General features: G+C 48.4%; 1 pseudogene across 1 annotated transcript; it reads right to left on the reverse strand.

The window, feature by feature from the left end:
* Positions 1 to 326: 326 nt before the first annotated feature.
* On the reverse strand, positions 327 to 16,360 carry LOC309579633 (DEP domain-containing mTOR-interacting protein-like; annotated as a pseudogene). The gene is made up of 9 exons: positions 15,864 to 16,360; positions 9,478 to 9,656; positions 6,365 to 6,488; positions 5,020 to 5,198; positions 4,222 to 4,407; positions 3,706 to 3,846; positions 3,349 to 3,419; positions 1,606 to 1,710; positions 327 to 452 (listed from the first exon to the last, which is right to left on the reverse strand). The product of its transcript is annotated as a DEP domain-containing mTOR-interacting protein-like (transcript).
* Between the last annotated feature and the right edge of the window lie 559 nt (positions 16,361 to 16,919).

The raw sequence follows: 16,919 nt of genomic DNA on the forward strand, positions 1-16,919 counted from the left end.
CTCACTTGGTTTAAACTTCTTGCTGCTTACCAGCTTTGCCACCTGCCTCCCAGCTTGGCTGGTGAAAGGTGGGGTTCATTAAGTGCTGAATTCTCTTAAAAAGGAGCTGCAAGAGCTTAGACACTCTCAAGAGCAGGTAGAGACAAATATTTCAAGAGCATAAAAGTCCAAGATTTGTCCATTAGAATGTATTTATTTGAAAATACATCAAAACACCTGGGTAACACATCACAGTGAATGGTTGAGCTTGGTCCCTCCCCACAGTCCATCCCTGTTAAGTGGAGAGTCCTGCCTTTCCAAACAGCAGCGGGATGAGACTCCTTGGCTCATTCAATGGCTTCCATGACTTCCATCACCAGAGTCCGGGGTCCTGTCATGATGAGGCTGCTGATGGTCTGATAGTCCAGGTGCAAAACATACACTCCATTGACTGAGAAAACAAACTGGCACACCTGCAAGAGAGGAGGGACAGGTTACCTCCAGCCCCACAGCACCTCCTGCCCGTGATTAACTGGAACCAGGGGCTGTGATGCAAATAACTTGTGTCAAAATCCTTGAAACCTTAAAGCATCACCGCCCCGTAGCTACACCAATAATCACAGTGCTGCAATCACTGTGTCATAAAAACAGGACCAAAGGGATTTAGATTTGAGCTAACAGAGGAAAAAAAGACTAATTTAGGAGCAGTGGCTCATTTCACACATGGAAATGAGGCACAATATTAACATCCAGCAATTTGGTAGCAAATGAGATTAGGTAAGGAGAAATTAACTGGGTTCTTGAGTAAATGAAACAAATTCATCCATCTCCTTCCAATCCTGCCTGAAGCAAACAAGGAGTCACACTCTGCCTCTGAAGAATCCCACTATTTCAAATATCCGTGTGACTTTAGACTTATATCAGCTTTTAGAAATTACTCCCTCGCTGTTGGGGTTTTTGTAGGGAACTGGAAAACTCAACACTTCTTTCATTCATGCCTGAAACTCTACACATGAAACTCATACATGCCTGGGCCTAAAGTGAGTTTCAAGCTCGAAGTTCATTTTACCTGAGCTGGAAATACTGGAAGTTACTTGATGAATCAAATCAAGGCATCAATTTAATATTATTAAGGTTTTGTGTACATGGAAAAGAGCTCCATGCAGAAGTCCATTGCTAATAGCAGGGAAATAAAATGCGCAGGAACTGAAATGAGCAGGTGATTCAGGACAAAGCTCTGCTCCTTCCCTGCTTCACTGGGGTTATATAAAGTCACTGGAACTGAGCTGGGAATTCTCTGCTTTGTTTTTAGTAGCTCAAACAATTTTGACTGTTCCAAGGTCTGGCACACAGATGGTTTACTTTTGACAGAGTTTTTTGAGTTTTAGCTGCCCACAGCCCCTGTGCTGCCCTGAAGAAGGCAAATCCTCCACTCTGTCACACACACAGGGCACTCTGCCTGCAGAGAGCATCCCTCCCTCCACCTTTCCCAGAGCTCCATGTGCCCACTCTATCAGTTTGATCCCCACTGCAGGAAGGGATTATCATGGAGGATGTGTTCAGCCCAAAAAGCTCAAACAGGACACAGATCCTGTCTCCTGCTTGGTCTCCATGAGTAAGAAGTACCTTCATCCCTGCAGCAGCAGCGGGTCCTCCTGGGTCCACTGCCTGGATGTGGCAAGGTCTTCCTCCTCGAACCACAAACCCCCAGCCCACCGCATCCCCCACAATCTGCAAGCAGAACAAAAGGGGTTTAAAAATCAATGAATGGGCTGGAGAGAGGAGATGCAACAGTTCCCAGAGAGATGGAGAGCTCATGATCCTAACCCGTTATGGGTGGGAGAGAAAGGGCTGTGCACTAAGTGAGATGCAGAACTGATTAACTGCTCCCTGCAAAGCTGCTTTCTGATTAACTCCCTGCCAGCAAGTGCAGGAAAGAGAATCACAGGCAGCATCAAGCTGAAGTGCAAGGCATGCATCACAAGCATGCTTGAGAACATTCCCAGAGCACGTACACGGCGCCTTTTCCTTGGCACAGCAGAGCATTTCTGGGGTGGAAGGAGCTGCTCTTGCCTTGCCCCACTCTGATGTCAGCCTGCCAGAGCACTTTGCTGCAATACTGCGGCCCTCTGATGTGACCAGAAGAGAAAAGGAATTCCCAAGGCACTTTGCACATCACCCATATAAATAAATAACAGCAACTGCAGAGCTAAGCAGGAGGAAATGAGCCATGAAAGGCCCAGGCTGGCAGAGTTGAAGGGCAGGGCAAGAGCATTCAGGAGGAGAATGAACAGCATGTCCTCAGACGTGCCATGTTAATCACCACCTTGACTTTTCTTGCCACTTCCCGCCACTTTCTACAGCACACTTAATTTGGGAACCTGATCCACAGTTCCTCTGCAATCCTGCTTGTGCCAAACCAGCACGGCAAGGCAGCCCTTACGCTTCCTACACTGCTCTCTGTGAGACTGCCCCTTTCAGAGGTGGGCAGTGAAGGGATGAGACACAAAAATAACCAAGTGTGATAGGATCCACAGGGCAGGAGCTGCCTTGCAACATTTCCACCCAGCACCCATCAGCCCTGCCTTGACCAGTCTTACAGCTTTAGAAATAATGTAAAAAGCAAAAGCCCCAAACTCAGGTTGTCTGCAGTCCTGGAGATGTAAAAAGCCCAACATAAGGAAGGCAAGAGCAGCCCTTGGATGCTCCCCCCATTCCATGCAGCTTCACCAGATGCTGATGGACCATATCAACACCCCTGATCTGCAGAGGGACCTGAAAGATGCATAAAGCTGTGCCTAAAGCCCTCTGACAGAGGGTGAGTGTCACAGTCCCAAGTGTCACAAGACTTACTGATTCTACAGTTTGCATGGAGCTGGGTGGAACAGAAATCACAGAATCTTGGAATGGTTTGGATTGGAAAGGACCTTAAAGATCACTTCATTCTGATCCCTCTGCCATGGGCAGGGTCACCTTCCACTATCCCAGGCTGCTCCAAGTCCCATCCAACCTGGCCTTGAACACTTCCAGGGATGGGGCAGCCAGAGCTTCTCTGGGCACCCTGTGCCAGGGCCTCACCAATGCCAAAAAAACTCCAAAATGGGAGGTTTTTTCTGCCCAGGAAACTTTTCTTCCTGATCTACCTCAGGGATATACATTAAACCCTCAGAGGGGCTGAGCACATTTCCACCCACAAGAATATGTGAAGACATTGACCCCTAGAGAGTCACCAACAAAAAGCCACAATGATGTGACATGCAGTCAAAGTTTTAGCATAGAGAGGTCACAGCAGCCAACAGAAAACCACCAAAGAGCAGGCAGGGAGCTGGATATGCTGGATTAGCAATGCCAGTCCCCATGGTCACTCACAGTCAGTGTTTTCTTGACGTAGGGGGCCCCAGGGGACAGCAGCTCTTCGTTGGTGACGGGTCTCTTTAACACTAGAGCAGAAGGTGACAGATTCTATCAGCATCAAGGGGTTTGTACAGTAAAGTGCATAACAAGGCAGCCTGGGGATTGCCCTGGGCTGGAAAACAGATGTTAGAACCACAGTTCCTGCACATAGCAACCTTTGCATCCACCTCAGCGATTTTCCAAACACATGCACAACTCTTCAAATCAAGATGCAGAGGTGAGGCTGATCCTCTCCTCTCGATGGGTTTTGAGCCCGTGCCCTGAAGGAATCAATGCATCCCATATAACAACAGGCAATGCAGAAGCCCAGACCTGATTTGGGGTTGCACTCAGCCACAGGAGGGAATACCAATGTAGGAGGAGCACTGAAGTAGGTGTTGGAATTTCCAGAGAGGGAAGTGATGCTGCTCCTTCGAACCGCTGAGACAACTTTGATCTCCTTGTTGGTCTGGACTGAAAGAGGCAGATAAAAAATTTTTCAATGAAAAAATAGAGTAGTTTAGAGTAACAAACTTTCCCCCAAGCCTGACCTACACTTGAAAGGCATGTGTGGATTGAGGATGGCATTTGAGCTCAGAAAGAATAAAACCAGTTCAAAGAAAGATCAAGAGCTGAGCTGACACTAAGCTGTTTTCCTGGGACAGGGGTCTGTGCTAGGGACTGCCACTGCATTGTGACGTCCACCACAAAGCAGTGGGATAGGTGTTCACTTCATGGGATGCCCAGAGGAGCCTCTCAAACTCTGCTGGAGCAACACCCTCGGCCCTGGGATACTGTGGTAATGCAATCCTTGCTTTCACTCCGCTCCACAAACACATCCACAGTTACCAGAGAGGAAGCTGGTGTTGCCTGGGTCTGGGTTGAGCTTGCGAAGGCAGAAGGGGCTGTCAGGGCTCTCGGAGAGGGCACGGGAAGAGTTCTCATTGAGTAACTCTGTGAGACGCCGCCGCCGGCGGAAGTTGATCCAGAACTGGTAGACGGTGTCACTGTCAAAGAAGTGATGCCGATTGGAGACTAGGAGAGAACAGGGGAGGAGGCAGAGGCTGAGGGGGTGGAAAAATATGTAACAAATATCCTGAGGGACCCTCATGAATTGCTTCTAATGCCCCTGTGCTCTACTGCAGCTTTTCTGCCTGGTTGGGAGTGCTGCCTGCAGGGAGGGAGGAACAGCAAGGCCACCCCCCCAAGAGGTGCCATCTCCCAGGGGTGCACTCGGTGTCACAGCCCTCCACCTGCTCCTGTCCTGAGACACTCAGAGGACTCCCTGCCTTCCGAATTGGAAGTTTAATTATAGCAGATGGATATGATCTGCCAAGTGGAGCTAAACATCACATCCTCACACCCCAGCCCTCCAAACCCAGGGGTGCAGCCCAGCCCTGTGGCCGGCAGCTTTGAAGAAGTGAAGAGCAAGGGCTCAGATTTCATCTCAAAGCCTTTGTGGGTGGTGGAAGACTGCTCTGGTTTCAAAGGTCACCAGCTCCAAACATAGAACTAAAAGGCTCCATTGCCATCTCCAAGTGGGCACTTGACCAGCACTTGTTGCATTGCATGAATGGGGATTTGTTCCTCACACAGCCACGCTCATCCCTGGCTTTCCACCCCGGCTCCAGCCGGGCCCTGGCTCACCATGCTGAATGATCCCGTGCTCCAGCAGTGCCCGTCCCAGCTCCACCGCTTCCTGCCTGTTCTCCACTTCTCCCTCCTGAATGAGCCAGTCGATCATCTCAGAGCCCAGGAAAGTCCTCTGGTACTTCACCGAGTTCTCCTCTCTCACCTTCAGGATTGACTCTTCCACGCTCACCAGCCTGGCACAGAGGTGGGACAAGGCTCCCGTGATGCCAGATATCCCTGCCAGTCCCCACGGGAATTGCAGCCGGGTGAAGCAAGGCCGAGAGAAGCAGGCAAAGCACTGCAGCCAGAACATTCCTGCCGGGGAGCAGCGGGAAGGGAGGGAGGAACACGGAGCTGCAGTCGGGTACCTTTGTAAATCTTCATCAGAGGCGAGGAAGCAGCTCCAGCAAAACCAGCTGGGCTGTGACCTCAGCTAAAGATCACAGGGAAAGCCAAGCAAGCGACCGAGCGTGGGTAACACATGGCAGACAGTCCGAGTGCATGGATAAGGTGCGTTTCAGTCAGCAGGTGTTCCACTGGCAGCGTGTGAGAGCTAAATCCAGCGTCTCCACGAGAGGGTGCAGCCGGCTCAGCCATGAGGCTGCCGGGATGCTCTCACCATCCCACAGTCACTGCTGCGGATCAGGAGCAAAGTACAGGGATGCACATCTGGCAAAGGGGCAGGGACACACCCAAAATCACCACCCGACTGGATGAAGGACTTCTCCTTCAGAGCCAGTTTGTGACCCTCCTAGCCAGAGTGGGAGGATGTGAAATGTGAAGAGCATGTTAAATGAAACTGGTCCAGAGAGCGGGTTGGGGTTGAGCTCTGGAAAGATGGCTCGGATTTAGAACCATAAACAGTCAACACAAAGAAAACTAAACACTTGGAGGTGGAAGGAGTTTTCTGTACTCTCTCGGAATTAACTTTTCCATTACAAATTTTGCAAACAGGCTAAGCAAGGTGCAGGGACCCAGGCCCAAGAGGATCCCGAAAATCCCATACCCTGCTGACTTTGGCGGGACATAAGTCCTAATACAGCCGGTGGAAGCAGCTAACACGAGGAGGCTGGAAGAGTGCTGGGAATGTACCAGATCCCAGCACCTGCACTTGGGCTGGAGCCCCTGGAAGCATCCATGAGTTCATAGTAAGACTCCTGTCCCATCCCCAAGGATGCTGGTTGTCCTGCAGCTGTGACAGGGCTCAGGAAGCAGCACTTCCCAGCGGGACAGCAGGGAGTGCAGAGGAAGGAAAGCAAAGCCAGTAGGAGCTGTGGCTCCCAGCTGCAGAGCACCAGCAGCCAGCACCGCCAGCAGGGCACAGCCCCAGTGCCCCAGTGCCAGGGGAGGACTCACGTACTTCTCATAAAGGCTCTGCCCTCGCATGAACACCTTCACATCCTTACTGAGGGGGAAGGTCCCGTCATCCTTGCGGAAGCGGTAGAGCAGCTTGGCATCCTTGTAATCCGAGTGCTCGTCACAGACTGGAAGAACACAGGGCAGGGATGTCAGTCCATGAGGAACACACAGGGCTCACACTCAGCAGGATGTTGTCTCCAGGCTAATAGCTGTGAGGGCTTCATGCCATGTCCTTCCCTGTGCCCCTTGTCCCATGGAACAATCAGTATCCGAGACCTCGTCCCCAAAAATTACCTGCTCATGAATACCGGAAGCTCATACTGGTGGGAGAGGTCAGTCCCAATGTACAGACCTTGGGAAAGGTGGAGTCTGCATTTTGTTCCAGACACTAAAACATCCATTAGAAGAAATAGGGCTTTTTTTTTTTTTTTTTCATTTAAGTGTTGTTGTTTGGATTTAGATTAAAAGAGGATGAACAGAATTGCCTCCATCAACTTTTTAAAAAAGCTACAGCCACATGGAAGCAGACTTGGAGGACAGAGGAAAACAAACCACACTGCACTCAAACCCCCACAAAATCACCTCTGTCAAAAATGCTCATAAGCTAAAAAATAAAAAATGGCATAAACTTTTCCACACCATTTGGTGCCAATCCAGCCCAATTCATCTGCATGGCAAACTGACCTCAAGAGAAAATTTCCTTCAAAGCCAGGTGCAATACAACTGGAATAATTAAATTTCTATGAAAAGCCTTGGATTCATCTCGGGGATGGGCACACAGGTTGTAAATGCACATTTTTATAGTTCATATAACCTTTAGCAGGTAAATATTTGGGATACAGTTGTGAGATAAACCTGCCTGAAACAGACTCCTAGACTACAAGTACAAAAAAAGAACTAAAACAAAGACTAAAAACCCAGCTCAAAAATCATAGTTCAGATCTTAATAGTCAGCCTGCCTTCAGGTTCACCCATGTGAAGCAAGAAGAAGAAAGTCAAGTGGTAAAAAAAACCCCAAACAACAAAAAACCGACAAAAACCAGAATGAAGAATATGCCTGGGAAACAAAGAAAATTAGTCAAAGGGAAAAAGAAAAACCACAAATGTTTCCTCACTAAAGTAACATCATCCACTAGAGTGAAATTCAAAAGATTCAAGATACTTCTTGTGAGAATTTTAACACTTTTTCATCCATCTGAGCAGACCGGCAAAACCACATTCCCCTTCAGGTGAGCAGTGAAATGCCAAAACTCGTCAGATTATCTCGGGTTCATCATTCCTGCAGAGCAGCTGTCTCAGATGTAATCAGGACTCTAAAGCCTGTGACTCACCGAACACGAGGGCAGGATGAGAAGGTTGTTTTAACAGTGAAAGTTCGCAGCTTCATAATTCCAAGGAGCAAATATCCCAAAGCCATTGCAACTGGGAATAGAACATAAAACCCTATAGGGCTGTGCCCATAGAAAACCAAAGCAGTTTTACTATTTAAAGACCAATTTCAATGTGTTTCCAGTGTGTAATAGAACCAAAGCTCAAAGCACACCAGACAATTAAGAGGCAGCACGATGATCTGCATGAGATAATTATCTGGATGCCAGGGGAGAAGAGGGCAAACAGTGTAGCCAGACAATTGCCAAGCACCCAGAGCAGTGCTGCATTAGCTGGCAGCCCTCTTTCCACAGGACTAACAAAATCAATAGACAAAAAGCAAGTTGGAAAGTCAACTTCTGTGTCCTGCCAAGAATTATCATAGGAGCAGGAGGGGCATGTCTTAATAAGTAATCAAAACAGTGCTGGTACCCAGTGCTGCACAGGTTTAATTAACTAATGGATTTGTTTGAAACTGTCAGCTAGAGAGATGGAAAAATAATCAGGTTTAAGTGTTAATGGTTAACTGAGAACTCCCTGCTTCAGCTTTTTGTGATAAAGCCCAGCAGCAGTTTATTCAAGCAGTTTAATGTAAAGGGCATTACCCTCAGCAAGGAGCAGATGGCAACAGGGAGTGTTTGCATTGCAGTGGTCAAAGGCAGCTATTTTTGGACCCCAGAGAAGAGGGGGGAGGAGAGGGTTTGGTTTGGTGTGGTCGTCATCTGCTTCTGTCTCTGCAGCTACATCCTTGTGTGACAAACCAGCACCCAGCTCCAGGCTGCCACAGCTCCTGTCCCAAAGCCCTGGGAGCGAGAGAGCTCAACCACAGTGATGGCAGAGGTGTCCCAGGGCTGTTTGACAGTCTGGGGCTTTTGTTCCTGGCTGGGCCTGAAAACCACATGGACAGAAATTGCTTTTTCCCCACCTGAAGTACGTGTTTTCTGTTGTTACATCAGGACCAAGGGCTGGACCTTGGGGATTGCTCTGCAGCTCAGAGCTCAGCACGTGATCGGAGTTAATCCAAAACTCCTGAAAGTTCCAAAGAAATTTAAAAAGAAAAAAACCCTTGAATACTGCAAAGAGCTGGGCTTGAGCCTCAAGGTGATTTTTCTCCACACTTTTTTTCCTTCTTTTTTTTTTTTAATTAGGTTTCACAGACAAGCCTTTGTAATGGCAGCACACACTTAGATCCCAAGGGAGGCTTTCCTACAGGATTGCTGCAGCTCCAGGTCCACAGGTGTCAGATTAAATTTGCCTTGGAGTGTTGTAGACTCCACAGCCCTATTTGTCCCAGCATGGGGAAACTAAGGAATACTGGGGTCTTATGGTAAGAAAATGGATTTCCCTGAAGATGTGAAGCATGTGCTGTAATTCAGCCTCCATTTCTGTGTGACATAAACATGATCCAGACCAGCTTCTATACAAACATCCTCCTGGCTGGATACAGGGATACAGGTCAGGAATACAGGTCAGGTGCCACTGAGCTTGATTTCAAAGAGGAGACACTTTAGATGTCATTTACCAGTGCACAGCTCAAGCCCTTCTCTGGCAGGCAGGGAACCGGCACATCCCCCAAAGCAAAGCAGCTTCACACAAATCCAGCCCCATCCAGCCTCTCCAGGAGCCCTCACCCATGGCAGGGTGGCAGACAGGGACCTGGCCACGCTGCTGTGGCTGGGCTGAGGGACACACGGGGTGAGCAGACACACAGCCCCCGCCCTGGGGGTGGCAGGGACGCCCACACACCGTGGTGGATGATGTAGTGATCCATCAGCTTCTGCATGAGGCGGATGCCGGTCTCGCGGTCGGGCGCTTCCTTGTGGTCGATGAGCCAGTCCGTGAGCTCCTTGGCCACGAAGCAGTTCGGGTACGTCCGCAGGTGGTACCGCCTGTCCTTGATCAGCTTCCCATCGTGGAGGCGAAGCCTGGAGGGAAAGGCAGCCACTGAGCACAGCTGGGCTCACAGAGGAGTTTGGGTCTGATGGCTCAGATCTGTCCAGCCAGGAGAGACCACCCTGGATGAGCTGGGACTTGTGCCAAGCACTCAGGGACTGATAAATTCAACCAAACTGCCTGGCACTGCCAGACTGCACCAGTCAATCCCGAGGAGCCTCTCCACCATCCCCTTCTCTCCTCCTGCCACCACTCCGGTTGCCTGAGCAGACAGTCTGACCCATATGTAGCTTTTTGTTCTAAACAAGCCTCTCAAACCCACAGCAGCCAAGCAAAGGGGGTGAAGAGGGGCAAAACTCACAAAAAAAAATAGCAGTACATGTATTTATTATTTTGGCATGATTCTGTGTCTCGTTCTCCTTCCCCGTGGCCATGAAAGCCGGAATAAAGCTTGGAGGACAGAGGCTTACTCAGAAGTCCAGGTGGGAGTAGTAACAGGAACCCTCCTTTTTCCTGTCCAAGCAATGAGTGCCAGGTGGATCCCATCACTACCTAATCCATGTACCCACTAACCCACAGCAACAGTGGACAACAGTCCTGACGTTTTCTGGTTCCAGCTGGGATTGACTGGGACAGAGCTTACCCAAACAACAACCTTCCTATCCCGAAAACCCTGCTGTTATGGCTGGTCTGCAGCTCTGATGGAAAGATACATGGGGGAAGGTTACTCAGGTGAGCATGGCTTTGACTTTCAAAAGGACCTTAACAACTGAGTGAGCCACAAGGCACAGAGTTCCTCTGTGTTCCAGCCAAAGCCAGCCCAGTTTGGCAGGAGATCTGTCCAGGGGCCAAACTTTTGCCCTGTAGTCATGACCATTCCCAAAACACCAGCGCTGGAAAATGCGCAGTGTGTGCAGCAGGCTCTGAGGAGAGATGCTAATTAAACACCTCTGTAACTGCAGGATGGTTTTCGTTTCAAATTATTCATCACAATTCCCAGTTTTGCCCTGGGCCAGTGAGTTTTACTGAGGCTTTAAACGCTGCAGCCTTTCGTTATTTCATGTCTCAATTTCTTTTGGTTTTTTTTGGAAAAGTTATGCCTGTTGGATTACACTTTTAGGTACCTCACAAGAAGTTTAAATACCCTAAAAAGCTATCAGCTAATAGCGGATTATCTTATATTGTAGGATTTACCAATACTAAATTCCTAAAAGTTTTACCATAAAACATTTTATTAGGGGAATAATTAGTAATTGATTGTTGTAATTAATGCTGAGAAGTCGACAGAAGTTTTCAGACCTTCCTGATAATTAAAATACTAAACTAAAGATTTATGCAGAACCAGCTCCTGGCCTTGCCTTGCACAGACCTCCCTCAAATCCTGAGGTCCATATCCAGTATTTCCCTCTTTACCTGGAAGACTCATTCCCTCATGTCACCAGCACTTGTTCTGCAGATGGATTTTACCCGGACAGAACAGTCCTCAGACAGCTGCCTTGCTATTTTTAGAGTTTTTGTCTTTTTTCTTCCTTTATTTCATGGTCCACCATCACAATGCAACCAGACACAGTCAGCAGTGACTGCAAAAAGAGGCTCCCCACCTATGAGGGAAGACACAGCCAATTTCTATGTTTTCTCTCTTTCACAATCAGCAAATGGGAAGGCACTTTAGAGGAATGTTTGGTAAAGATAAGAAACGTTCCAAGAGTTCTCTATTGCCATCAAGAGTCTGCAGGACTCCATGACGAATATATATGTGTGTATATATATATTTACACTCACACACCCCCCCTGTACATACAATAACACATGGACCATAATTACACAAGGCCTGAATAGAAACTGGTTGGGTGAACACTATTTCCCCTGCTTTATTCCCTTTTTAAAATCATGTTTCAGAAGACAGAAAAAAATGCACGGATTTTGAAGGAGAAAAATAAAATAAAATTTTTAGCAAGCAATGCTGCTAAAGCCTAAGATTCAAAAATTTAAAAATACACTTATTCTGGAAATATTCTACTGGGACCAATTGCCAGCACAGGAATTAAGTGGTGTTTCAGCACCTCTGGAGCAGCAGCATCTTGGACCTTTAAGGGCTGGTTTAAGCCTGTGACAAGTTTTCCCTCTGTCCTGCAGACCCAGGGCAGCGGAAGAGGCTCGGCTTGAGTGTCCTTGTGGACTTTTCACTTTCCTCTTGTTTACTGTTTCCTGTCAACCCTGAAGACACAAACTTTGTCCTTCAGCACAGGATGTAAGAGCACTTGTGTGATGTTGCAAAAACAAAGCTGGTGAAACCACGAGTGGGTTCTAATCATGCTTCCAGATAAAAAAGATTTGGGGAAATATATAATAATATGCAATATTATGAGTTTTCTAGATGGCAAAATCTACCCTGTGGACATATTACTTCTTCAAAAGGATAAAAAAAAAAAAAGGAGGCAGAATAAGGTCAGGATAAAACACTTGCTGGAACATGAGAATGGGCTCTTATGAAACACTTCTGGCTTGGCAGCCGGAGCCTCCACGTGCGTTTGCTTTGGGTAGGTTGTGTTGGGTAAGCAAATTGTTTCTTTGTCAAGGTCACTACAAAGCCATCATTAGTCACCCCGGGTAACCTTGTTGAAAGGGACATTCAAACAGAAGAGGAATAAACTCTCCCTCACCTCGCATGTAAACAGACCTTGAGCATCTCAAATGACAAGGTGGATCTTTCAAGGATATTAACTCCAGCTCATTCTCACAGCAGCTAAGAACAAATGAGTGGCCTTGGAAAGATGAATCATCCAAAAGACCTTTTCTGTTCCTATCTTCACAGGGGAAAAAAAAAAACCCCAACAAATTTTTAAAAATCCCCAAACAACAAAAAACTAAGTGCTCACTAAAAGGCAGCAACAGAAACAGGAGCATTTCTGCAAAGCAGCTGCTGCTGGGGAGGCACATCCAGGCAAAAGAGCTGCTGCCAACAGGCTCAGGAAACCCCAGTTTTCATCACCTCCAGTCTGAAAAAGCACCAGTACATCTGGGGACAAGGGAGGGCTTTGCACGCCTGTGACAGCCCAAAGTGGTACTGAGATGTTTTATTTTCCTTGTATTTAAATATAAGTATAGGAAGGCTTAAATCTCAAAAAGAAATCACAGGAAGCACAATTCTACTTCCCAGTCCTCCCTTTCACCAGTGCTAGAAATTTAATAATTAGCTTTTTAAGGTCATTCTGACCATGAAGTCTCATCTTTGAATAACACTCACTGCTACATCAAGCAGTGTCCCATGATCCCTCAAGGAAGTCATGCTCACTACAAGAGATCCAAGTCCAACAGGGAGCCACCAAACCTCCTGCAGACAAATGACTTTTGGGCAAGAATACAAATTTTGGCACATTCAGCTACACACCTTAAAGTGAGCCCAATTTCCAGAGCACCAAAATAATGAGCACTTTATTTATCAGCATCACAGTTTGAGTATCCAAATAAAACACTCATCACCTCTGAAAGTTTTGGACAGTGGCAGAAATTGCAATTTTAATCTTTGCAGGAAAAAAAGCTTCCTTCTCTTCTCACTTTTTCTGTGCAAGACATAAATTTACTGAGTATATTTTATGTTTAGGAGTGATTAATGCAGCTTAACAGAGCTATTAGAGCACAGCTGCGTCTCTTGACCATGGGAATACCCAGACGAGAGTGCACCAGGGCTTGTCCATACTTGAGGAACTCCAATTACAGCAGGGTGTGAATGCAAAGCGAGGAAGCTGTTCCAGAATCTCTCTGTGTAGATAAGCCATTTGTTGCAATTAGAAGTGACTAATTGGGCCTCTCTTACAGAATGCCACCCAGGAATACCCAACGCCTAGTAAAATCGATGTGATTTTCATGCAAGTTTTTATGTCTGACACAAGAGGAATGACAGCAGACATGAGGAATGAGCCCGAGCCAGCAGCCCTCTCAAACTCAAGGCCAAAATAGCAGCGAAAATTTTATCTTCATCTTTTTAGTGGAGAGAGACTCAAAATAGAGAATTATTTTTCCTCCTCCCTGAACCAGGCAGCTGTTGAAGCAGAGGGACCCTGACAGACAGGCAAACCCAAACGACACCAGCCAATCTCCCAGCGATTCCTTCAGGATCCGCTTCATTCCCAGTCATCCACACGGAGAATTCTGTCAGCCCTCACTCGTGCAGCTATTCCTGGCTAGGAAACCCATCCTGACACTGAACAGACTCACCCCTCTGGCCAAGCCAAACTCAGAGGCATTTGCAAACTTGTTGGGAAGCCAAAGAACTGCAAAGATGGAGCAAAGGTTTGTTTGATTTAATGTAATAGTGGGGAGGCAGGGCAGGAAGTGGGGAGCAGGGAAAAACAAATGTTTGATGTTTCATGTGGACACAGCAGCGTTATTTGCTGATGGAGGTTTACAGAGTCAGGGCAGCTGCAAGGCTCCTTTCCATGCCTCTGTATTCCACATCTGGGGAAAAGCAGAGGACAATGTGGACATTTAGCCCTGTCCATCTGCTGCTGTCTGAGACATCACCCAGCCCCTCTGCCTCAGTTTCCCCACTGCTCTCCACCAGCCATCCAGGTCCCAGGAGATTCATACCACTCTAAGTCCTTACCTGCCAGGCTGTGAGATCCCCAAAATACAGAAGAGAAACACTCTGTGTTCTGCCTCACTCAATTCTCCTTCCAGCCAGAGGTTCAGTAGAAGGAGCAGCCCAGCTCCAGGCTGGGGTCCATCTCCTCATCCTCCTCCCCAGGTTTTACACCAACAGCTCCTTCCCATCCTTCTGCACTGGGAACAGGCTCCTGCCCAGAACAAAGCAGAAGGATGCAGCTGCTGTGTGCCCAGCCCCAGCAAAAGGACTCTCCTCTCCCTCACTGTGAACTCTCAGATTTTGGGAGCTCCCAAAACCAAGAAACTTTAAGGCACTGCAGCCATGGGGGAAAAAAAAAGAAGAAAAAAAAAAAAAGATGGATGTCCCCAAAACTACATAAATTTTGTGGTTTCTATTCAACGTCAGCCCAGTGTGCAGTGTACTGGAAGAGTTCTGTTCACAAACAAATTTACTGTATCCCCTTCTTGTGCTTACAGTCACAATCACCAAATGGTCCAGGGCCTGATCTGCTCCTGTCCTGCAGCAGGTATGGGGAAGTCACATCACTCCCCTCATGTGGAACACAGTTTCAACACACAGCTTGATTATTTTATGTTCTCTCTGAATACCTGACCCCTTCCTTTGGTCCAGGCTATGGGGCTCAACTTAAACCTCAGTCACTCCAGATGAGTAAAATACTGGAAATACAAATATGAATAAACCTGCTCTGTCCCTTGGCTGTATTTTCAAGATGGGGCCCCAACCCTTAGCTGGAAGTTATCAATCCTTGGTACAGTACAAATAGTAAAGCTAAAGCTAACAGTGCTCACTGAGAATGAACAACATACCTACACCAAGCTCATTTTAGGGATCTGATGATGGCACACTCAGGCTCTGGGCTATTTACATTATCAAGGATATATTTCCTAGTTTCCACCCTCATTTCAAAACAAACCAAAATGGCTCCAGATACAAACAGGTAAGCTCTGCTCTAGAGCTAGGAAAGCCCCAGTCACATGCTTGGAAGCAAGGAGAAGGTTCTGACCCCAGATACACGAGGAACACGTTTTCTCAGCCACACATAGCATAGAAGAATGGATTTCTGTCTCCATAAGAAGAAATCCCTCAGAAGCTGCTGAAGAACGGGGACTACAAACCAGCAGAAGTTCCCAAAAGAGACTTTCAGGAAATGGAAGATTCAATTCAGGCACATGGCACCCATGGAATGCTCTTCCAAGTCACCCTGAAAGTCTGAGCATCCCCAGAAATGCTGCTGTCCTCATCCAGCCAAGGATCAGGGACCTTGTGGGGGCTGCTCAGTGCCGCCACATCACTCTCTGTGCTTGGGGGAAGGTGGAAAGAGACAAAAAAATCTGTTGCCATCTAAACTCGCACATCAGTCCCCTGGCACCTGGGGGTGAAGGGCAGGAGACGCCAGAGAGGAGCAGCAGGACAAGGTATAACAGGAAAGGACCTGGTTCACCACTCTGGCAGGTGTAGGAAGGGTCAGCAGGTACTGGGGAGGGGGGTACCAGCACCTGGGGGAAGGAGCTTGCTCAAGGATAAAGCTTTGAGCCTGCTGCTAACGGGACACAGCCCAGTCCCCCGGGTACAGCCCTGCCCCGGGCTGCAGGAGGACCCCGGGACCTCCTACCTCAGCTGCTCTCCAGCAATCATCACTTCAGCCCTGTAGTGGTGCTCCGTGGCTTTCTTCTTCAGGCTGCTGCTCAGGCTCTCCATGCCGGGCTGCCGGGGGGCGGCGCGGGGGAGATGCTCCCCATGGGATGCGGGTGGGGAAGATGCTGGTCCCCGTGCGGGCCCCGCCGCTGGCGCGGTGCAGGTGAGGCAGCCCGGAGTTGCTGACTCCAGCTCCACGCCTCTGCTTCCCTCCCGGCCGGCTCCGGAGGAGGAGCCTGCTGCAATCCGAGCCCGGCTCTGCCGGCTGCTCACCCGCTGGCTCCAGCTGCCAGCCGGGAGGGTGGCCGGGATGCTCCCAGCAGGCTGGGACAGTGTCCCCTCTGCCGGGGGATGACTCCGGCAGGCTCCGGGCACACACGGGCTGGAGGAGGAGTAGTTTGGTGAGCCGTAAGATGGACAAAGCACTTCATTCCTTACGCTGTAACTTTCCTGCAAGGGTTCAAGATGTGCCATTCCCCAACGCAAGCCGTGGGCCTTGTTCCCATCTTCCTCCCTGAGGACTCTCTGCCTTTCCATGGGTTGGGATCCATCCAACACCATGGGCAAGACTTGCTTAAAAGAGGACTCAGAGCAGCTTGAGCCCTCCCTCTGTGCAGGAGCCACCAGAGAGATTGGATGGAGAAGCACAGGCTGTAAATAGCAAGATTGGGCACTGGTGAATCTGGAGCTCTGCTGGTGCCAAGCTGACACTGCTACCACCTCTAAAATCTGCCTCCAGGCACTGGCACCTGCCTCAGCTACCACTTGTCATTCCCATTATTTGAGGAACTTTCTGCAAGGCCAAAGCTGACCTGAAAGTGATGGTGACCAGCAAAGAAAAAGGCAGAGGAACTGGGATGTGGAGGGGGTTAATTACATCCATCACTACTGTCAGATTCCTGTGCAATCATACTTCCATCAGTTAAATCAGGAGTGGAAAATACTGCCTGGCACAGGGGACCAAAACTCAGAAACACAAAAGAAACCTACCAAAAGAGAGCATGGAGAAGATGGGTGTGAGGGCAGGGAAGGA

This window comes from Coloeus monedula (genome assembly GCF_965178545.1).
Source record: "Coloeus monedula genome assembly, chromosome: 17".
In the NCBI taxonomy this organism is placed as follows: Eukaryota; Metazoa; Chordata; class Aves; order Passeriformes; family Corvidae; genus Coloeus; species Coloeus monedula.